Genomic DNA, 24,770 nt, shown 5'->3' with positions numbered 1-24,770 from the left:
ATACAGGAAAGAGTAGGAAATACTTTGGAACTAATAGGTATAGGCAAGAACTTTCTCAATGGAATCCCAGCAGCTCAGCAACTAAGAGATAGCATAGATAAATGGGACTTCATAAAACTAAAAAGCTTCTGCTCAACAAAAGAAATGGTCTCTAAACTGAAGAGAACACCCACAGAGTGGGAGAAAATATTTGCCAGCTACACATCAGACAAAGGACTGATAACCAGAATATATGGGGAACTTAAACTAAATTCTCCCAACACTAATGAACCAATAAAGAAATGGGCAAGTGAACTAAACAGAACTTTCTCAAAAGAAGAAATTGAAATGGCCAAAAAACACATGAAAAAAATGCTCACCATCTCTAGCAATAAAGGAAATGCAAATTAAAACCACACTAAGATTTCACCTCATATAGTTTTGTTGGAACGCAGCCTTCTCCATTTGCTGCTAGGTGATTCCATGACTCAGCTACTGTGAACAGTGCTGCTACAAATGTGAATATTCATGTGTCTCTGACACATGCTGACCTTCATTACTTCAGGTGTACACCCAAGCATGGCATAGCAGGATCATATAGTAGTTCTCCTTGTAGTTTCTTGAGGAGCCCTCACGCCAATATCCATAGTGGCTGCACTAGTTTACCTTCTCACTGACAGTGTATGGGCTTCCCCCACATCCTCACCAGCATTTGTTGCTTTTGTTTTCTGGATGATAAACATTCTGTCTGGAGTGAGATGGAATCTCAATGTACTTTCAATTTGCATTTCCCTGAATTGCTATGTTGTTGAACAGAGAAATACACAGCCTCATTAAGAAATCAGTCTTCCCTAAGTTAATCTAGAAAATAATACAATCTAAAGTGTTTGGGAAGGGAGAAGGGCAAACAGACAAACTGATTCTATTCTTCATAATAAAAAATAAACAAGCAAGAAGAGAAATTTTTTTTAAATAGAGTCTCACAGTATTAAAAATACTGGTAAGTTGTAAGCATTGGAACAATATTGAACCCTTTTGATTCAATAGACCAATTAATGGCTTCAAATGGAAAGAGCACAAATAGATTCAAGTTCATGTAATAAAGGCAGCATTCGAATCTGTAGATAACTTGATTATTTTATAAGCAGAACTGGGATACTGGGTAACAATCTGAAAATGAAACTATACTCTTTAGTGCATATTTTATATAAAATAAAGCTCAGATGGAACAAAAATTTCAATGCAATAAAGGAAATGCTAAAAGTACTGAAAATATGCACTGAAGAGATTTTTATTAAAGTGTTTAAGGGTGAAATCCAAACACAAATAAAGAGAAAGATCCAAACACTCCACCATAATGCTAAAAAATTTTCTGCAAAGCTAATAGCATTAAACAAAAATAATAAACAAGATCAAAAGACAAGTAACAAAATGGAACTGGCATTTTCAACTAATAGTCTACATAACTAATTTTTGCAATAAAGATTTCTTGTAAATCAATAATAGAAAAGACCAGTTACTAGTAGGAAAATGGACATATGGAAGGCACAGAATAATTATTTCATAAAACTCAAATATACAAAAGGATGCAAACTTAACTCTGAATTCACAGGAAAAATGCAGGCATTTTTCATCTCCCAAAATTTTGCTGAGCCTAACAGTAAAAAAGGAAAAGGCTTCATGGTGCTATGAGCTGGCCATAGTGTGGGAAACAGGCACTCCATTCCATGCAGGTGTGTAGAAAGTTGGCAATTTCAACTAAAACATACTGTGCATTCCTTTGGTCCTTGCAATTTCATTTCTAGGAATTTATACTACATTTATATTCCCACACATGTGGAGTGATGCATGTACAAAGATATTTATCACAGCATTGTTTGAAATAGCAAAAAAAGAGGACATGACCCATGTGTGTTAAATACAGTATTTCCTGATAATCCCATACCACCTGTACCGTGTAGCAGCCATTTAAAAAGAAGGAAGCCACTGGATAGGACCCGGTACATTACCACATAATAAAAGCAAGACAAAGAACACAACGAATAGTGTCCTAACAATTGGGTGAGAACAGGAAGGAGAGGAGAAGCACATATTCACATGCGCTTATACACACATGAGCTGCCTCAGAACATCCCATAGGGACCTGGGAGCAGTAATGGTCCCTCTAGGAGGCAGAGCTGCTTGGCTCCAGCCAGGGGTGAGAGCCAGATGGTTTCTAAACCCATATCATTTAAACTTTTGATTTTGCCTCATGCGCACACATTGTTTTCAAAATAATGCTTGAAGTCCTTGACTGTATTCTTTTTTGATGTGACCTTACTGTTCATAAGTAAACAAAAACAATTGTCCAACATAGAAAGAAAATGGGATTTAGAAGACAAATAAAATTAGGGAGAAATGGCCAAAGACAAGAAAATAATATTTCTCACTTTTTCTGCTTCTCATCATCCCACTGTTCAAAAAATAATATTTAAGTGGGTTTGTGCATAATAACTGTATTTCTGTGGCTGCAGGGAGGTCATCCCTCCTCTCTCAACCCAGTTTCTGCCTTTTTATAATGACATCATTGGACTAGATGCTCTCCAAGGTCCCTCTAGCTCCAGAATTCTGTGAAACATCACTGATCTTTCCCACAGGTCATTTTATTAATGTGCTTCAACATTAGCCCACAAATTAGGGATTACCAGCTGCTAACTATTGCTAGAAGCTTTCTCTTCATTTAAATAAAATGGTTCCCTTATCAACCTTTCTGTAAAACCAAGTTTATGACATGAACAAACTCTATGCATCTCTTTTTTAGTTAACAAAGCTTACATTTATATACATTCCAATCTTAGCATCCTCTGTTTTCTAAAAACCACTGTCCTTTCAGGTCCAAATTATGCCTGACCCAAACTTAAAACACAATAGCTTTTGCATCCAAAATAAAGGCACGAGGTATTCTCTTCTAATAGGGCATTTTAAGACAAGGCAATACTCAGGAAAAATGTTCCACTTCTTGTTAACCTAAATGAGTTGTGGAAAAGTGCTGTGTTCTGCTTTTCTAAAAGGCACCTGGAGTTGGGAACGTGTGTCTCCTCTAGACCCAGGCCCATCTCTCTGAAAGAAAGGTGGTTCTGTTTTCAAAGGGTTATTTAGCTAGTGGGCACATTCCCCAACCCTGCCTCCACCCCCAGTCCTTTACTGATGTCTTGCTTGTTGCTACCTTTTAGTAATTTCCAGTGAAGTATGGAGTGTCTCATCCTCTGTTTTAGTGGCTGCTTAGGGAAGAGTAACTTAAGTCACTGGACCAAAATATGTTTTGAAGCATAGTAAGAACATAGACCTTTTTTTCAAAACAAAAGTGTTATTTGAGTTAAAATCCCTGCTCAAGGACTTCTTAGTAGTAATTTAATAACATTATGCAAATATTATTTTACTTTTGCATTACTGGGGTTTGAACTCAGGGCCTTGTGCTTGCCAGGCATGGGCTGTACCACTGGAACCACACCCCCAGTCCTTTTTGCTATGGATATTTTTCAGATAGGGCCTTGCATTTATACCTGGGCTGCCTAGACTATGACCCTCCTATTTATGCTTCTCCAGTAGCTGGGGTGACAGGCACATGCCCTAAACCTAGCTTTTATTGATGGAGATCAAGTCTCCCTAACTTTTTGCCTGGGCTGGCCTAGAACTACAGCCCTCCCACTCTGCCTCTGAGTATCTAAGATTACAGATAGTCCTGGGCCACTGTACCCGCCTACATTGCATAAATTTCTTAGGCTGTTAAAGCTTCTACTTTCTTATCCATAAAAAGATAGTGATAACAACTACCTTGCAAGGTTTTAGTAAAGATTATAAAAAATACATGAACATAAAATATATATGTAAAATATACAATATGTAATATCTGTACTATTTATAGATAATATATATAAGTGTAGAGAGTAAGAGCATTGTCTTTACTTGTTATGTAACCACTCCGAACCTGTTTCCATTTTAGTAAAATGCGTATCAGTAGGTCCTAACTCACGGTGTGCTGAAGTGTTGAATGAGTAGACAAAAATAATTGCTTATACGCTAAGTGGAAAACAGTAAGGAATCACCAACCATGTGTTGTATCACTATGCCAATATCCCTTCACAACATCGGCCCTCAGTAAGTGATGGACATTGCTTTGTTCATTCTTTTGGAAGCATCCAGAAGCACAGATGCAGGTGTTTGAGTTTTGAGGGAAGCCCATGCACTAACCCACAAGGCAGGAGTTCAGGAAAACCGTCAGCAGCACTGGCCACCTGCTCTAACAGACATGATCTCAGTGCTTGGCTTTCTCTCTTAAAAGGTGCCTTCAGAGAAGAGAAGGGGGCAGGGTGATGGGGTGCTGAGGGCATTGCACTGACAGTGGGAGACCAGCGACATCAGTGCTTCACCAATGCCTGACTGACTCCTCACCCACTTCATGAGGGTTTCTTTATTTTCCCAACAAGTATAAAATATGATTCTCTAAAAATCTTACCTTTAGACTTGGTTCACAGCTTTTTTGAAAATGAAGACAGGGGAAGTGAGAATAAAGAAAACTGGAATCGAGTAGAGGTATGGAAATGACAGATTCACAGAGCATTCTTCTTCTGGGCCCCAAGAAAAGAATTGCATCAACCCTCAAGGCAGGAAAACATCAAGCTGCATATTGCTGAGTCAGCATACCTGAGCACGAAAACACACACACACACAGTGGATGGACCTCAGGGCTCATGTTAAGAGTTGCAAGCTCCAGGCTGGGGTTCCAGAACATCTGTGGGCTAAAAGCTCACTCCAGAGCATTGACTGGGCAGCCACTGTAATGGACATTCTACTTAAAAAGAAAAAGTTGTTTGTGTACAATGACAGTACAGTGTTGGGAAGAGAACGGTGCATATGAGCAAGGGGGAACAAAGGGAGCTAACCAAGTTGTTCCAGTATCCAGCCTTTATTGCCTGAAAGTTTTAACGCACATGAGGATGCTTTTTAACTCAATTAGCATTTACAGCCCTGATATTCAATTCAGGTATCAGCTATGAAGTTACTAAAGCCATTTCCAGAGAGCTGGAGCAGCCAGTTGTGTTTGAAATGCCTATGCCTTTCACGTGACAACTACAGTCATCCTCCCTGAAGCCCATCCCAACCCGAGGTCCTAATATGCAGTAATGTTTCCCAAGGGAAGAAGCCTTCAGTTTTGGAATCTGGTACCCAAGCACCTATGGAGTCCACTCCAGCTCTACTCTGCACTTGGTAAAATGGGCTGGTGTCATAGATGTGAAGGAGTTGGGGGACCTGTGCATTATAAATGTGTGAGTTCTGAAGCTAGTGAGCCCCTTTTTCCTGATCATCTCTTTCACCAAAGCTCCTGAGAAGAAAACAGAGCTGCAGAAGGAAGAGCCTGGGAAGAGAACGTGGGAAGAGCCAAGATAAATAAGCAAAAAAGAATGTAAGATGATAATATCTGCCATTGACAAGATATTCTGGAGAGTAAATTGGCTGCATCTTGGCTATCTGTTAACCACAGCCATTGTCCCTTCCTCCTTTGCAGACAGCCAGACTGCAGCACACAGCCCCCGTGGCAGCCTGTGAGAGCAACATGACTAATTTATGCCAATTGAATGTGATCAGAAGCAGTGTACACCATCTGAAGGCTGAGGTGGTTAGCATGGGCATGCCTTCCCCACTGCCTTCCTTCTTCTCCACGTCACAGGGCCCAGTAAAGAGCTCCCAGGACCTCAGCAGGGCAGAGCCACAATACAGAAGGAGGTTGGGTCTTGGATGTCTGCAAAGAGCAGAGCTCCCCTTTCCCAACACTAGGTAGTAAATGGAACAAAAATAAATATTTAACATGGTAATTACTAATTAGCTACTGTCAGTTACCTAACTGACAAGATGACACAGAGTTACAGACTAAAACACTCCATGGAAAGATTTATAAACAAAAAAAAATATTGAAAATTAACTGGCCTAAACTAAATTGTGGAACATTGTGTAGCCATTAAAACACATGTCTTTATTCAACAAAATAATAACAGAAAATTTCCCAAATCTAGAGAAAGATATTCCTATACAGATGCAAGAGGCCTCCAGGACACCAAACAGCCAGATCAAAATAGAACTACCCCACGACATATCATCATTAAAACAACAAGTTCAGAAACTAGGGAAAGAATACCAAAGGCTGTAAAAGAGAAAAAAACAAATAACATACAAAGGTAAACCCATCAAAATCACAGCAGACTTCTCAACAGAAACATTAAAAGCAAAAAGAGCGTGGGGTGAGATCTTCCAGGCACTGAATGAAAATAACTTCAACCCCAGGATACTCTACCCAGCAAAACTATCATTCAAAATAGATGGAGCAATAAAAGTCTTCCATGATAAGCAGAAACTAAAACAATACGTGACCACAAAGCCACCACTACAAAAGATTCTTCAAGGGATTCTGCACACAGAAAGTGAAACCCAACATAACCATGAAAGGACAGGAGGCACCAAACTGCAGGAAAAGAAAAGCAAGAAAGTAGACAGTAACCTCAACTTAGGTACACACAATCAAACCTTCAAACAACTAAGACAACTACATGACAGGAATCACCACATAACTATCAGTACTAACACTTAATGTTAACGGACTTAATTCACCCATCAAAAGGCACCGCTTGACGAAATGGATTAAAAAGGAAGATCCAACAATTTGTTGCTTACAGGAGGGCCATCTCACTGACAGAAATAGACATAGGTTTAGGATGAAAGGCTGGAAGAAGATTTACCAAGACAATGGCCCCCGAAAACAGGCAGGAGTAGTAATACTTACCTCTGACAAAGTAGACTTCAAACCTACACTGATCAAACAAGTGAAGAAGGACATTCCACACTAATAAAAGGGAAATAGACCAAAAGGAAATAATAATTATCAACCTATATACACCCGATGTCGACACACCCAATTCCATCAAACATACCCTGAAAGACCTAAAAGCATATATTAACTCCAACACAGTAGTTGTGGGAGACTTTAACACCCCATTATCATCAATAGATAGGTCATCCAAACAAAAAATCAATAAAGAAATTCAAGATCTAAAATATACAACAGATCAAATGGACCTAGTTGATGTCTACAGAACATTTCATCCAACTTCTGCACAATATACATTCTTCTCAACAGCCCATGGAACCTTCTCCAAAATAGTTCATATCCTAGGGCACAAAGTGAGCCTCAGCAAATATAAGAAAATAGAAATTATACTGTGCATACTATCTGATCACAATGCAATAAAACTAGAACTCAACAACAAAAGTAAAGACAAAAAACATGCAAACAGCTGGAAACTGAATAACTCATTGCTTAATGAACAATGGGACATCGATGAAATAAAAGAGGAAATTTAAAAGTTCCTGGAAGTCAATGAAAATGAAAACACAACCTACCGGAACCTATGGGACACAGCAAAGGCAGTCCTGAGAGGAAAGTTTATAGCCATGAGTGCATATATTAAAAAGACTGAAAGATCTCAAATCAATGACCTAATGATACATCTCAAACTCCTAGAAAAACAAGAACAAGCAAATCCCAAAACAATTGGAGAGAAATAATAAAAATAAGAGCTGAAATCAACAAAATAGAAACCAAAAAAACCATACAAAGAATTAATGAAACAAAAAGTTGGTTCTTTGAAAAAATAAACAAGATTGACAGACCCCTGGCAAACCTGACTAAAATGAGGAGAGAAAAAACCCAAAGTAGTAGAATCAGGAATGCAAAAGGGGAGATAACAACAAACACCATGGAAGTCCAGGAAATCATCAGAGACTACTTTGAGAACCTATATTCAAATAAATTTGAAAATCTTAAAGAAATGTACAGATTTCTAGATACATATGATCATCCAAAAGTGAACCAAGAAGAAATTAATCACCTGAATAGATCTATAACACAAAATGAAATTGAAGCAGCAATCAAGAGTCTCCCCAAAAAGAAAAGTCCAGAACCTGATGGATTCTCTGCTAAATTCCATCAGACCTTTAAAGAAGAACTGATACCAACCCTCCTTAAACTGTTCCATGAAATAGAAAGGGAAGGAAAACTGCCAAACATATTTTATGAAGCCAGTATTACACTTATCCCAAAACCAGGCAAAGACACCTCCAAAAAGGAGAACTATAGGCCAATCTCCTTAATGAATATTGATGCAAAAATCCTCCACAAAATAATGGCAAACCAAATTCAATAACACATCAAAAAGTTCATTCACCACGACCAAGTAGGCTTCATCCCAGGAATGCAGGTGTGGTTCAACATATGAAAATCAATAAACGTAATAAACCACATTAACAGAAGCAAAGACAAAAACCACTTGATCATCTCAATAGATGCAGAAAAAGCCTTTGATAAGATCCAACACCATTTCATGATAAAAGCTCTAAGAAAACTAGGAATAGAAGGAAAGTACCTCAACATTATAAAAGCTATATATGACAAACCTACAGCCAGCATTATACTTAATGAAGAAAAACTGAAACCATTCCCTCTAAAATCAGGAGCTAGACAAGGATGCCCACTATCTCCACTCCTATTCAACATAGTACTGCAATTCCTAGCCAGAGCAATTAGGCAAGAAGAAGCAATAAAAGGAATACAAATAGGTAAAGAAACTGTTAAAATATCCCTATTTGCAGACGACATGATCCTATACATTAAAGACCCAAAAAAACTCTACTCAGAAGCTCCTAGACACCATCAATAGCTACAGCAAGGTAGCAGGATATAAAATCAACATAGAAAAATCATTAGCATTTCTATACACTAATAATGAACAAACTGAAAAAGAATATATGAAAACAATTCCATTTACAATAGCCTCAAAAAAAATCAAATACCTAGGTGTAAACCTAACAAAAGATGTGAAGGACCTCTACAAGGAAAACTATACACTTCTGAAGAAAGAGATTGAGGAAGACTATAGAAAGTGGAGAGAGCTCCCATGCTCATGGATTGGTAGAATCAACATAGTAAAAATGTCTATACTCCCAAAAGTAATCTACATGTTTAATGCAATTCCCATCAAAATTCCAATGACATTCATTAAAGAGATTGAAATATCTACTGTGAAATTTATATGGAAACACAAGAGGCCACGAATAGCCAAGGCAATACTCAGTCAAAAGAACAATGCTGGAGGTATCACGATACCTGACTTCAAACTATATTACAAAGCAATAACAATAAAAACAGCATGGTACTGGCACAAAAACAGACATGAAGACCAGTGGAACAGAACAGAGGAACCAGATATGAAGCCACACAACTATAACCAACTTATCTTTGACAAAGGCACTAAAAATATACGATGGAGAAATAGCAGCCTCTTCAACAAAAACTGCTGGGAGAACTGGTTAGCAGTCTGCAAACAACTGAAACTAGATCCATGTGTATCACCCTATCTCAATATTAACTCAAAATGGATCAACTCTAAATTGGTACAGGAAAGAGTAGGAAATACTTTGGAACTAATAGGTATAGGCAAGAACTTTCTCAATGGAACCCCAGCAGCACAGCAACTAAGAGACAGCATAGATAAATGGGACTTCATAAAACTAAAAAGCTTCTGTTCATCAAAAGAAATGGTCTCTAAACTGAAAAGAACACCCACAGAGTGGGAGAAAATATTTGCCAGCTATACATCAGACAACAGAATGATAACCAGAATATATAGGGAACTTAAAAAATTCTAAATTCTCCCAAAACTAATGAACTGATAAAGAAATGGGCAAGTGAACTAAACAGAACTTTCTCAAAAGAAGAAATTCAAATGGCCAAAAAACATATGAAAAAATGCTCACCATCTCTAGCAATAAAGGAAATGCAAATTAAAACTACACTAAGATTCCACCTCACCCCTGTTAGAATAGCCATCATTAAAAATACCACTAATAACAGGTGTTGGCGAGGATGCGGGTGGGTTGGGGGGGGAAAGGAACCCTCTTACACTGCTGGTGGGAATGTAAACTAGTACAAACACTCTGGAAAAAAATTTGGAGGCTACTTAAAAATCTCAACATTTATCTACCATGTGATCCAGCAATACCACTCTTGGGGATATACCCAAAAGACTGTGACACAGGTTACTCCAGGCACCTGCACACCCATGTTTATTGTGGCACTATTCACAATAGCCAAGTTATGGAAACAGCCAAGATGCCCCACCACTGACCAATGCATCAAGAAAATGTGGTATCTATACACAATGGAATTTTATGCAGCCATGAAGAAGAACGAAATGTTATCATTTTCTGGTAAATGGATGGAATTGGAGAACATCATTCTGAGTGAGGTTAGCCTGGTCCAAAAGACCAAAAATCATATGTTCTCCCTCATATGCGGGCATTAGATCAAAGGCAAACACAACAAGGGGACTGAACTTTGATCACAAGATAAAAGCGAGAGCACACAAGGGAGATATGAGGATAGGTAAAACACCTAAAAAATTAGCTAGCATTTGTTGCCCTCAACGCAGAGAAACTAAAGCAGATACCTTAAAAGCAACTGAGGCCAATGGGAGAAGGGGAACAGGAACTAGAGAAAAGGTTAGATCAAGAAGAATTAACCTAAAAGGTAACACACATGTACAGGAAATCAATGTGAGTCAACTCCCTGTATAGCTATCCTTATCTCAACCAGCAAAAACCCTTGTTCCTTCCTATTATTGCTTATACTCTCTTCAACATAGTTAGAGATAAGGGCAAAATAGTTTCTGCAGGGTATCGAGGGGGTGGGGGGAAGAGGGAGGGTGCGGAGTGGGTGGTAAGGGAGGGGGTGGAGCAGGGGGGAGAAATGACCCAAGCATTGTATGCACATATGAATAAATAAATAAATAAAATGAAACACATGTCTTTAAAATAATGCTTAATGACATGGAGAAACGATATAAAGTCAAATAAACCTAATTCCTCTTCTGGCTGCAGAGTCTAGCAGCCAAGAAGTAATTACAAAATAACTCAAGTATTTTACTTGCAGACTTTGAAGGGGACTTACAGATCACAGTACTATTTTTAAAGGCTTCCTTTATCTTCTGTCTACTCTTTCTTACAAAGCAGCTGTTTCCACATTTTTAAAAAAAATGATTACAAAAATTCTCCACCACCTTTTTTCCTTCCCCAGTCCTGCCCCCAAACCGTAAAGGACAGGTCAAATCTGGCAGAAAAGGACAAATGACAGGAGAAGGAGGCAAAGATGTTAACAGCCTCTCATCAGTGACACCCACCCACCAGCCTCACTGGGACAGGAGTACCTTTTTCTACATTTTCCCACCACCAGAATCTTGCTTATCTCTGCTCCAGAGACAGAAGGAATTCTTGTCATCAGAGAAAACTAAGGAGCTCTCCACAGCCAGAGAAAATAAGTAAAAATGGTTTCCAAATGCATTGCAGGCAGCACAGGAAGAACGTGCAGCCTAATAAAGCCCTCAAGGTAGAGAGAAAGGGGCAAAATTCCATTCGAGTCAGAGTTCTCTCATGGAGGAAAACAGTTTTTTGATATGATGAGATGAGTTTTACTTCTGATATCAGAAAAGAAAGGGAACTGCAGCCTTAATTGGAATTCTCTCCAATGCCACCTCTATACACACTCCCTACTGTCCACCCCACAGCCTCGTCCATGGAGCAATATTTTCCCACCTCCTGTAGGAGGCTGCCTGGGCTTCAGTAATCCCAACCTCTTGAGCAGCAATAAGTAGCAGAGTAATAAGTCATTTTGGCAGATGGCATAAACATATAAAGACATAAGAAAGGCCCAGAAGAAGTAACATTGGTTTATTTTACTGGGAAGCAAAAAACTCACTGAAGTGATTATAGGAAGCGAGCATGCAAGGTGAGAGAGTAAGAAAAAGATTGGGAAAGGAGGGTCATGTGGCATGCTTTCCACTACCAAAGATAGATAAATAAATGATTAAATAGGCTTAGGCAACCTCGGTTGGGTCAAAGGGAGTGAAATCATTTCATAATAAGGGCATGATACTGGGCTATCTTAACTCTTTAATAAAACATTGCTTTAATTTTCATTGGGTTTTGTAACTGCTGGGGTTTAGGGAAATGATCAGTGTCATCCCATGTGGGGAGAGGATTAAAGCCTATGAGAACTGGACACAAGCAAGGCGAGATGCAGTTAATTGCTTTTACCTGTAGGCCACGAAACAGGGAAAGGCAGAACAGATGTGTCTCCTGAGTTGTGTTCAGAGAAGCAGGAACACAGTTTTCTCCTGTTACAATGTCACGCCCCTCCCTGTGGCTCCACCCTGTTTGCTGCTATAAAAGACCCCTGAAGGAGGAAGAGGGGCTTTTTGCCTTTTGGGGCTTTTATTTTGGGCCTTTTGGTGTGGGAAGCTTTTGGAAGGGAAAAAAATTATTAAAGGGAAAAATTGCTGAAGGGAAAATGCTAAAGAGGGGTTGATAGAAAGTCTGAACTGAGACCTTTACATAGGGTTCAGAAAGCAAAGCTGAGAAAGAACTTCATACATAGGCCTTAGGAAAGCCAAAGCTAAAGAAAAACCAGAGAGAACACGGGACAGTGCACAGTGCAAATCTAAGGACCAAGACTTTAATAGTCATGCATATGCAGGTTGCAGGCACAGCTGTTTACAAGTTGAGCATGGAGGCTTTGAGAGAGCTAAAGAGAGATGGGACAGTGCAAGCCTGGGGGCAAAAAGACTTTAAGCGCAATTAAGCTAAAGATAAGCTGAGAGCAAATATTGGACAGAGCAAGCCTAAGGAAAGGGGTTTTAATCAAGGTTTTAAAGAAGGCTTTAGAAGCAAGGCCTTAAAGAATCAAGATAGAGAAAAAAAGCAATGAGGGTTGTGTGTCTCCAGCCATGGGTACAACATACCTGACCCCAACTTTCTGTCTATCCTATATCTTCTCTAAAATCTCCAGTTGCCCCCAGTTAAGCCCAGTTAGGTTCAGTAATAACCAAGGAGCGAGAGAGAAGACCTCGCTCCAGCAAGGAAGGGAGCGTGAGAAACAGCACGCCCTTCATCCCAGGGCTGGAGTATAGCTCAGTAAAGAGTATGCTTAGCATGCACTAAGCCCGGGGTCCAATCCCTAACACCAAAGAAAAAAAAAGTATCATCTTTGTTTTGAATATTGTAAGACAACCAATCCTACTAAAGAAACCTGACTTTTCAGTTTCCCAGAAGGTAGCTAGAGGCACACCCTATAAATCAGAAAAGGAACTGGCCCAACTTAAAGTTGTGTTTCACTTTCCTGTTTATCTGGTTAGCTAAAATAGCAAACTCAAAAAATTACTGAATGTGGTTACCACCATGTGGTGGGATTCCAGATGAAATCCATTTTTTTTATATTTTCAGAATTCCTTACATTTAGAATAAATTATAAACAGACCAAAATAAATACAATTATAAAGCAAAACCACTAATCTGTTTATAAGTAAATGCCTCCTGAGTGGATGGCATTAAGGAGAAGCTGGATGGTTTTTTTTCTCAAATGAATTAAGAATACCAGTCTTATGGCAGAGGTAATAATGCCATTTTGTGAGCATCGTGGTTTGTGAAGCTCTCTGTGCCTATGACCTCCCTGGGTTTGCAGCATCCCCAGAGTTGGTAAGTGGCATCTCTATTTTAGAGAGAAAGGGTTGTAACTTGACCACAGAGGACCCATGTGGAGCCTAAGCTCCCCCTGACCAGAGCAATCTAGAGGTAGGATGTGGTGCCATCTGCAACACACATAGGTGCCCAAAACACCTTGTGTGCAGAAGTCCACAGTGTGCTTACTCCCATCTGGATCTGGGCTTACACAGGAGTAAAGAAGGAATTGTGCAACCCCAACCATGATGTGCTTACTCCCCTCTGCCTCCTCTTGTTACCTTTCCAAGGAAGGCAAGAAAGGAGATCAATAGAACTGGGGCTCTGTCACTTGGATGGTCAGTGACAGGGACCCTGGGGGAGCCACCCTGCCTGATAGCTGCAGCATTATGTTGGGTACCAGGCATTTCTATAAGGCAGCATGTCTGGTAAAATCAGGAGCTCATATTCATATTGTGATAAATAATAAAATGCCTCCCACTGTTGTCCTCTTCCCCTTCCTCCACATTTCTCTAATCACTTTGGCAGGTGAGAGTATTTTTTCCTCTAAATGAGTTGGATGGGCTGGGAATGTGTCACTTTGAAGAGATTTCCTCATACATGTCCAAAGCATGGTGCCAGTTCCCTCAGTGTTACCACCTGTTCCAGACACCCATTCAGAGCTCCAAAATGTTCCTATTAGCAGAGCCTGCATGGTGAATAGATGTGAAATCGTTAACTAATAAAACTCTGGGCTATATGAACCTGAGTGGGTAGTTAACAGTGTGTCAAAGCACATGTATATTGCCTGTGTTTTATTCTTGTATGGGGGAATCCTTTTTAACTCTGACCCCCTCTGGAAGTTATTTTCCCTCCAAAGATTTAGGATATAAATCTCAGCCTCAAGAGAATGTGGACACCAGAATAGACCAGAAAACTTCAGAAAAGAAAGAAGAGAACTGACTGCCTTTCTCTCTGGGTTTTTTTTTTCAGAGAGCAGAAAGGGAAAGTCACTATTTCAATACTGAAGGAGACTACTTAAAACAGAGCTTTGAGTGACTATAGCTCCAGGGACTAGAAATATCTGTAATTAGTAAATACATAGCTTGCATCATCTCAACACAGAATAATCCAAGATAAGTAGAGTGCTGACATACTGAAGATTAAAAACATGGATTTTGAATAGGGAGTATTCTGAACTGCCAAGAATGGACCTTATTGCCCTAGACACAAAAAGCTAGTAATTCATCAGTTCTTGTGAAGAAGAAAAGAAGGTTAATATTATGACCTCAGTAAAAAATGACTTGATTTTTCAATCAACCCTTTTGTTATCTTGATAAAAAGTGGGGTAGGAACTGGTTTGGTTTGAATGTGGCTTGTCCTCCACAGGTTCATGTATTGGAAGCTTGGTTCTCAGGAGATAGAATTATAAGAGGTCTGTCCCCCAGTGCCATGAAATTAGGTGGTGGGGGCTCCACCCTCATGAGTGGATGAGTTAGGTCTGGAAGGAATGGATTACATCCTGCAAGAGCAGATTGTTATAAAAGCGTAAGTTGGTCCCTTCACACTCCCTGGTTTCCTCTCTCATCACGTGACTTCTTGTTTGCAGGTCTGCCATGTGATGACATCTATCCTGACATGATGCACTCAGAAGGCCCTCACCAGTGACCAGGCAGATGGATCTACTCAGTCTTTGAATTGCAGCCTCCAAAACTGTGAGCTAAATAAAGCTCTTTCCTTTCTGAAGCACCCAGTCTCCAGTATTTTATCATAGCAACACCAAATGAACTAACACAGGAAGGGGATAACTTTAGTAACTGTTTTGAGTTCATATCTGGACTAGGTATGTGTCACCAGCAACTGCAGATAATGAAATGATCCATCCTTCACTGAGTATTTCAGTGTGCTGGCTACAATATGATGTTACAAATACTGTAGCATTCTGCTCAACATCATATAAGGCAGGCATTAGGAGTCCCATTTTACAGAGCAGCAAACTGGAACTCAGTGAGGAGACGGGCTTACTATTGCAAAGAAATAAAGAAAAAATATAAAGGAAAAATGCTCCCACAATTACATCCCTGCTGTTTTTAATAATTTTTTCTTGCACTCGTATTATCAAATGTTAACAGAATTGAAATACTCCATCTAGCACTGTGTGCCCTTCTTTCTCACTATTCTCTCCCACCATCAAATATTCTTTGAGAAGATCATTTTTAATGAATGAATTGTTTTCCATTCTGTGCTTGTATCATCAATTATTTATCCAACCTCCTATTGTGAGACTTTTAGGTAGCATCTAATATTTTTTCTATTACACTAATAGCTGAGATGAATATTCTTGGGCATAAATCTTGTACATAAATCTGATTATTGCCTTAGGATAAAGTCCTAAAACTAAAATTACTGGCTCGAAGTGTAGGATTTTAAGACTGTTCATATACAAATTGCCAAATTATCCTCCAGAAAGTTTGCACCAATTTACATCTTTATCAGCAGCAATAGATGAAAACACCCTTTTTCTACATTCTCAACAGCAGAGTTTAAAAAAAAAACTTTCTAGCAAGTGGATGAACAAATTACAGATTTATACTTTGCATCTCCTTGATGACTGGTACAGTTGAACATCTTTTACATGTTTATCAGACAAAGATTATGTTCCACTCTAAGTGTCCCATTGCATCCTGTCCCCATTTGTCTGTGATTATACTTGAAGATGCCATGTTCAGAGTCCCAAGGACCTTTCCAGCACTTAGTGTGGTTCTATTGTGATAAGGCAGAGTCCTTTCTCCCCAAAAGATGGTTGTTCCTTGACACTTGGCAAGTGTCTCGTTATCAGAACCAAGCCAGAACCCTGGAGGGGACATCTGCTCAATCTAGTCACAATGGCTCTGAGGGATTGTGAGGTCTGTGGAATTAGAAACTCACTAGAATCCAGGACTGGAACTTCCAGACTAGATAACTCTGCAGTCAGGAACTTGACCTTTCTCTTGTCTTCACTCAGTGACTGAATCAGGCCAAGTTGCCGTAGAGTCCCTGCTGTGGCTCTCTCCTCCCAGGAGTCAGGCTGAAAGGCCAGCACATGGCAGACAGCCCTGCAGATGGTAGAGGAAACCTCTGAGTGACCCTGAGACACAACAGATGGAAAGAAAAGTGGCCACCCTCACACTTCTGGTGAAAAGGCAATTCTGAAAAGGATGGGGATGTGGTAGTCCCCAGGGGAGTAAACACAACACACACTGCATTCACTGTGAACTTGGTCTCAGGAGCTGGAGTTCATCCTCCTTTCTGGGAAGTCACAACACCAGCCTTACCCTGTGCCTTTCTTCACTAGAAAGCAGTTTCCTATGGCTTGCTGCTCAGTGCACTACATCTGAGGCATTTGTTATGGGTGACGAATGAATGAATAAATGAGGCCAGGTGAGTACACCTGGTACTCGGGGGACTGAGGAAGGAGAATTGCTTGAGCCTGCAAGTTCAAGACAAAAGGGAAACAATTCTAGCACTTTCATGCTGTTTTGAAATAATTTATACAGCTGCTTCACCCAAACAACTGCAGAGCCATTGCAGACATACATCTCTCCTTACACACCTGGCACACAGTAAGATAAATGTTTATTGAAGGAACAAATCAGCCCAACCATATTCAACCACAATAACCTAAACCCTACTTGAGCCTGTCTTTTCAGAAGTTCTTCCCTTAGGAACCATGTAAAATGCAGCAGGGTTCTCCACCTCTCCCCATTGTCACCAGCGCTAGAAAGAGGATCTTCATCACGTTGTTCCAGGCTGCCTGTGGGCAGCTGGGATAATGCTGTATAGCAGCTGCCCCATAGGACTCTGGAAATAATAAAATATGTCTCTCCAGCCTGACACTGCTGGCAAGCATGTTTCCTAGAGAAAGAGAGGGGGATCCCACCAGCATATCTGGGTACACATTTGTTTACATATGTAGTCGGAGCAAAATCACCTTAAATCCACAGAACTCATGGTGCCAGACCCCAACAGCAGCTGAAAGGGAAGTTTGCAACAAGCACCTGCCTCAAGTCAAGAGAAAAATTCTGTAAGAAGATAGAGGCTATTTTCCCATTTTAATTGCGAATTTTGTTGGTGCGGGGGAGAAAGCATGCCAGAGTTCAAGTGCTTTGGGAAAAACCCCATGTCACCTGCAGAGCAAATGATAGGGCTGGGCCGATGAGTTCTTCAGGCAGCACCCCTAGTACAAGTTACCTGGCAGCAAACCGACCTCCAGTTACCCTGCCCCATGGAGAGGCCAGGCTCCTGACTGCTCCTGCCTTCCAGTACACCCAGAGCGCTTCACCTCCCTGAATAATTGAACTTCCCGTCCGAAATGGGTTCTGCTCTCTCCTTGTACAAGCACTAGGGTTTCTAAATATTTCAGTATTCCTGGGTTGTGTAGGGTCACTCTGCTCACCCTTTGGATAACATAAAGTCAGTGTCAGCTGTTTTGGAGATAGCCCTGGACAAACTGAAAAGGCAAAGCCCTAAGTGTGTGCCTTTCCTCCTTCAATTCCCAATCAGGACTCTTTTTAGGTGAATTCAGTGTCTGTCTGTGCTGTGGGAAGTTGTTGAGTACCTGCTGTGAGTGGAGTGTTGTAGTCCTTACAAGAAACAGAACATCTAAAGAAGGTGGATGTGGAAAGATGGACGCTTGGATGTTCTGCCTTGCCTCTGGCAGCAGCTCTCTACCACTCCTGATGTGGTGAAGAGCCTCAGGAAACCTGATCACTCGAACCCTCCACCCACATCCCTGGAGTCCTTTTAAAATGGCTTCTGCACAGTCCCAATCAGCCTTGGGAGCACTTGTGAGACCACTTGCTCTCCAGGGACCTGTTACTTGGGCGTGCCTGAGAGCGCTCACTATAGTACAAAGCAAGTTCTGTAAATATCTAGTTTCCACCAAGTTTGTAAACATCTTCCTGCTGACTCCATCAGATGTTACTGTAACAAAATACCTGAGGTAATCAACTTAAAAAGAAGAAAATATATTTTGACTCATGGTTTTGGAGGTTCCAGTCCATAGCTGCTTGGTGACATTGCTTTAGGCCTATGGCTGCTTTTAAGCCAGGCTTCACTGAAGAATCCTGATCTGCTTACTCAGGGACTTTATGGAACTCCAAAAAGGATTCTGAGAAACTCTCTTTGATCAGGTGGGAAGATTAACCTGACTGGGCAAAGGAATGTCCAGATAGCTAGTCAAAGTTGTTTCTAGGAGTGTCTAATTCCTTACAAATCAGTAGACTGAGTAAAGAAAATTCAGTCCCTCAGAGCATCCAATTCCTTGAGGGCCCAATTGAACAAAAAGCAAATTTGCTCTCTTCTTTTTTAAAAAAAATTTTTTTGTGCCCTAGGCATGAAACAGCTTTGGCCACTGACCGAGGCATCAAGCTAGGATGAACAAAAGACTGTCATCTACTCTTCCCCTGACCGATACAAGAGCAACACCACCAATGAGGTGTCTCTTTGCCCATTCCCAGGGGGTTTTGCTCTCTTCTTGAGCTGGGACATCTCTGTTCTCCCTGGAGTGTTCCTGGGGGTTGGGTCTTGAGACTCCAGGACTTAACATCAGACTCTAGGCCCATCACCACCATCTGCCTTCGGAGCCAGACCAAATTACATCACTGGCTTTCCTGATCCTGCAGCTCACAGACAGCAGATTGTGGGACTTTTCAGCCTCCATAATCACATGAGTCAATTCCCATAAAAAGTAAGTCAATAAAAGAATATGCATCCTCTCAGTCCTGTTTCTCTGGAGGACCCTGACACTGGGAGAGGCAAAGGGGAGGAGACGACCCCTCTCCATTGCCATGCTCCTCTGGTCCTGGCTCCATCAGAGACACTCAAGCCCTCTTTATATCTCACTTGCCATCAGGCATCTGTCTAGGGAACTCTCTGTGTCTTCTCAGAAGATACAGACTATGTCACTCTGGGGTGTGAGCTGAAGAGAAGGACTCCACACAAAATCAAGTGCATCCCTCTGTGTATTCCTGCACCTGGGGATCAGGCCATAGAACATCTAAACTCAGGATATTTCATCTCTCAAATTACCAAATGACAAGAGGGCAGATATGTACGCCAACTCAAAGATCCATGCTTCACCCCTCCCCCATAGTAACATGGTCCTGGAGGTTCTTCTTAACAGCCACCCAGCTGCCTTGGTGTGGGGCCTTGGGGCATACTTTCCCCACTCTCACTGCCTTCCATTCTACTCTTGAACTGTAGTGTTAGTTGATAGCAGGGAATGACCTGTCTTGGGGATTTTTATTTCCAAGGCTCCTGAATGTGGGAATAATTTCTAAGAGTCAAAGGGCTTAGTTCTAATAGTGAAATTCCAGATACTATTTCAGGCTGCTGAACTTTATTTACTAAGTATTCCCTTCAATCTCACCATGGACATATTTTCATCTGCAAACTCCTCAGGCTGATTCCAGCTGGCCAGTTTAGGTGCTTGTTATATGATCTTCTTGTTCCTCCTGGCTAAAGATGGAGCCCAAGAACAAGGGGAGACCCAGACCACAGGCAATCATATCTACCCTTTCATCTGCTATCTTCATCCCCTCTTCCTTTCACCTTGGAAGCATTAGCAAGACATAGTTCAATTCCCACTGTAAGCTAAAACCATTGGCTTCTAAATCATTAACCTTGCCTGGAGAGGAGGGGTGCAGCCTACACACAAACCTATGGTGGCCATTGAAAGGAATGAGCAAGCTATTCCTGCAGAGCTTTCTGAGAGCCAGAGACTGAACTTTAGGCCACATGCTTCTGAAAGTGGAAGCAGACCCCTTCCCTTTGGGAAGCGAGAGGGATACTCAGTGCTCCTCGTAGGCAGCAAGCCCTCGGAATAACTGGTGTCATATCTCATCACCACCTTGAAGCAGTAATACAACAGACTTACCTCAGTATCTTTTTCCTAACACTACATTGTTGTTTTAATAGTTTAATTTTGGGTACAAAAGGGTACTGAAACTGAACCACCTGCCAACATACATAGCAGAAGTCAATACTAATACAAGCAGGATACAAGTACTCGAGACCACTGCGCACTGGGCAGCCCTTGCTGGCCACTGATAATCGCTTATGTGGTACTCCTCTGTGTCTTACATCGCCCAGCCCATAGCACTGACCTAACTGAGCATGAAGTGTACAGATCTTCTGCGAGGGGTGTGGAAACTAATCCCAAGAGATGAAGCCCAAAATGGAACTTGCTGGTCAACGAAATGGAATGGGAAATGCTGTATCATTTACACCCTTTCTAGGAATTCTTTTTTTTTTTTTTTTGGTTGGTGAGGCCTCTTAGACAACCGTCAGGGAAGTACCATCCCCAAACTCTACTCTTTTCCTATAATGAAATTTTCATTAATATTCTGCAGACTCAAAAAATGCCCTCAGAAAAGGCTTTCCTGGATGTTGTCTATGGTAACAGTTCTTCTGCAAGTTAGTCTGTGAACTTTGCATTAATATTACAAGGAATGTTTAATTAAAGCCAAGGGCATGATTCTTAAAATGCAATCCAATAAAATGGCTATGTAAGGAACAAACTAATATGGTGATCTGTTGAGGCTACATAGGCGGTCTGAAGCCTATGGTACCCTATGGGGTGGTGACGTGTGGGACATGTGACATTTACCCCTAAATGGTAGTTCTGATACTTCTCTCTCTCTACTGTAGTGACCAAAGTAGCCAAAATTTGTAAGCTACATTCTCATAAGAAAAACAAGAGAAAAGGAGAAAAATAGAGGGGATGAACCAATTCAAATTATAATACATACATACATGGAGCTGTCACAATGAAATTCCCTGTATAGCTATATTAAATAAACAAAAATGTCTTTTATCAAAAACAGAGAACAGGAAGGTAAAATAGGTTCTTTGTGGGGGTTGGTACCAGTGGGAGAGGGAGGATGTGAGGAAAAGGTGTAGGAAGATGAATGTGGTGGAAATACTAAGTACTCATGTATGAAAATGGAAAAGACCTGTTGAAATTATTATTCCAGGAATAGGAGAAGGAGGAATAAAGGAGAATGATGGATGGGGTGAATTCAACTATGATATTTTATAAGGAATTTTGTAAATTTTACAAGGTGCCCCAAGTACAACAATAATATGAAAATTAAAATGTAAAAAAAGAAAAACAAGAGAGCCAAGTGTAGTGGTACAAACCTGTAATCCCAGCACTCTGGACTCTGAAGCAGTAGACTAAATACAAGACCAGACTGAGTCCGTGAAAGAAAAAGAAAGACAGGGGCTGGGGGCATGACTCAAGTGATAGAATGCCTGCCTAGCAAACACAAAGCCCTAGTCCAAACCCCAGTACCATCAAAGGAAAAGAAGAATGAAGGAAGGGAGGGAGGGAAGGAGGAGAAGAGAAAAAAAGAAAAACAGGAGAATTATTCACTTATATTGGTAATTGGGGATAGGATCCATATATTTTGGAAACCGGAAAAACAAATGATAGAGATGTCACTTGAGAAGTGTGGTCAGTGTCCTCTTTTCCCTGAATGTCATGATCCATCATCCTTCAGTGTGGGAGGTATTAAAAAACTGCCCTGAGATCCCTCCTTGAGTTGGCAAAAGGTAGAAGCCACCACCTGCTGCCAACCTTCCCTTCCAGTTACAACCACATTCAACAATTAGTAAATCTATTGCCTTCCCAAAGACCCTGGTTTTTCTTGAATATTTTGAACAAAGTTGTGGGATGTCTATAGTAATGTTGCCTGTTTTATTTTTTTGTTTTTATGAAGGTAATAGAAATCAGTGACCAGAGAGGAAAGAGCAAAGGAGAACAGGGGCGTATGGGGGAGGAGCACCCTCTTGCAGTTCGGCTATTTTTACTCGAAACTTTATTATTCCAGCACCCCAGCCAGAAAGATGATAGTGATTACAAGAGCATTTGCTCTGGGCTAAGCATACCTTCTAGGCTCCTTTGATTGTTCCTTCTCATTTTTCTGACTACTCACTGCTGGAGTATCCCACAGACTTTTTTTTTTTTTTTGGTGGGACTAGAGTCTGAACTCAGGGCTTCAGCATTTGCCACTCAGGCGCTCTACTGCCTGAGCCACACCTCCAGTCCATTTTGCTCTCATTATTTGGAGATGGCGTCTCTCAAACTATTTGACCAGGTTGGCCTCAAACGACAATTGTCCTGATTTCAGCCTCCCAAGTAGTTAGGATTATAGGTGTGAGCCACTGGCTCTCGACCCACAGACATTTGTCTTCTCAATCCTTGCTTCCTTCTTTATGTTCCCATGCAATCCCAAGACTTTAAAGATTATTGACAGGGTAATGATTTGCAACTTTATCTCCTAGCCTCAGCCTCTCTTTTTGATTCCCATCCAACTGCCAGCTAAACACTGCCACATGGATGCCTGTTGGACACCTGCGACTTGACACACCTCAAGCCAAACTCTTGCTTTCAGCCCCTGCCACAACCTAAATACCTTCTTCCTACTGTATTCTTCATTTAACTCCAGGGCAGTTCCATTTGACCAGTTGCTCAAGACAAGTTCTTGAACATAATCTTTTTGTGTCAGTATTCACACCTTCAGCCAGTCCTATAGATTCTTCTGCCTCATCCTGCCTGTTGCTTACCACACCCACCACTGTCCTAATCCAAGCTGTCTCCATCTCTACTGAAGATGCAGCAACTCCCAAGGGTCTTCCAACTTCTCTCCTAGCAGTCTGCAAATCTGTTTGCCACCCAGCAGCCCGGGTGAGCTTTCTAAAATGCATCATTTCCAGATCCAAACCTCCAGTGGTTTTGTACCTCACTTAAAGTAACTGTGAGGTCCACATGACCTGGTCATCCTTCCTCACACACGCATGTATGCACACACACACACACACACACACACACACACAAGTCCATGCATGTGCTTATACACTCATATACCCCCTTACACAATCTCTTCCTCCTCTTTTCTTCCATTTTTCCACCAGGAAAGGTTGAGTATCTTAATCTATTTGGGCTGCTGTATCAGAATTTCTTAGACTAGGTGGCTTATAAACAAAAGAATTTTATTTCTTGACGTTCTAGAGGCAGGGAATCCCAAGACCAGTGTGTAGGCAGCTTCAGTGTCTCATGGGGAACCACTTCCTGGTTCACAGACATCTATAATCTCATATGGCAAGAGGGGCCAGGGATCTTCCTGGTATCTGTTTTGTAAGGGCACTCATCCCATTCCTAATCACCCAGAAAAGGCCCCACATGAACTTTGAGAGGACATCAACATGTAGTCCACTGAACTCAGCATCTTCATGGTTTTTGAACTTGCCAGGCACTCTTCTACCGGCAGCTTTGAACTTACTCTTGCCTGTGGTGGATATCAATATGCCACCTCATTTTCTTCTAGTTTCTATTCATGCATCACCTATCAAAGATGCTTCTCTAGACCATCCTTTAGGAAAAATATCGCCCCCTACATAACATTTTCACTCTCTATTCACTTACCCTAGTTTATTTTCTTTCATGGTATTGCTGCTCCCTGATGCATGCTACACTTGTCCCACTACCCTGCTGGGGACTGGTTCCAGATAACAAAGTCCATGGATGCACAAGTCCCTTACAGTGCAGAATTTTCCTTTCTTTTTCTTTTCTTAGCAGTCTGTGGTGTGAACTCAGTGATTTACATTTTTACACTTGCTAGATAGGCACTCAACTACTTGAGCCACACCTCCAGACCTTTTTGCTCTGGTTATTTTGGAGATAGGGTCTCGCTTTTTGCCTCCTATTTTAAACTTCCAGCCACTGCTGTGGTGACAGACACATCACCACATCCAGGTGTTTTACATTGAGATGAGGGCTCATGATCATTTTCCCCAGGGCTGGCCTAGAACTGCCATCCTCCTGATCTCAGCCTCCCAAATAGCTAGGATTACAGGTGTGAGACACCAGCACCCGGCTCCTCCCATACACTTTAAGTCATCTCTTGAGAGCTTCTTTGGAGGTTCTAGCACAGGAGCTCAGCCACTTGACCAAAGATCAGTTCTCCTCTATCTGGGATGGTCCTCCTCTTCAACTGAGCACACAGCTTCAGGAAGGATGCACATGAAGCCATGAGGGAAGAAGAGGACACCCGCCTTGCCAGTCAGATCAGTCAAATCAGCCCTGGCAATCAATGGGGTGACAGATGTTGTACCCAGATTGCCCTCACATCCTTAAATCATCTCTTGGTTACTTATCACACCTAATGCATTGT

General features: G+C 41.2%; 1 pseudogene; it reads right to left on the bottom strand.

The window, feature by feature from the left end:
* Positions 1-18,913: 18,913 nt before the first annotated feature.
* On the bottom strand, positions 18,914-19,057 carry LOC141417136 (small nucleolar RNA SNORA48; annotated as a pseudogene).
* Positions 19,058-24,770: the final 5,713 nt, after the last annotated feature.

The sequence above is a fragment of the Castor canadensis genome, chromosome 14 (genome assembly GCF_047511655.1).
Source record: "Castor canadensis chromosome 14, mCasCan1.hap1v2, whole genome shotgun sequence".
In the NCBI taxonomy this organism is placed as follows: domain Eukaryota; kingdom Metazoa; phylum Chordata; class Mammalia; order Rodentia; family Castoridae; genus Castor; species Castor canadensis.
The sequence above is the reverse complement of the archived record's forward strand: the minus strand, read 5'-3'. Positions and strand labels throughout refer to the sequence as shown.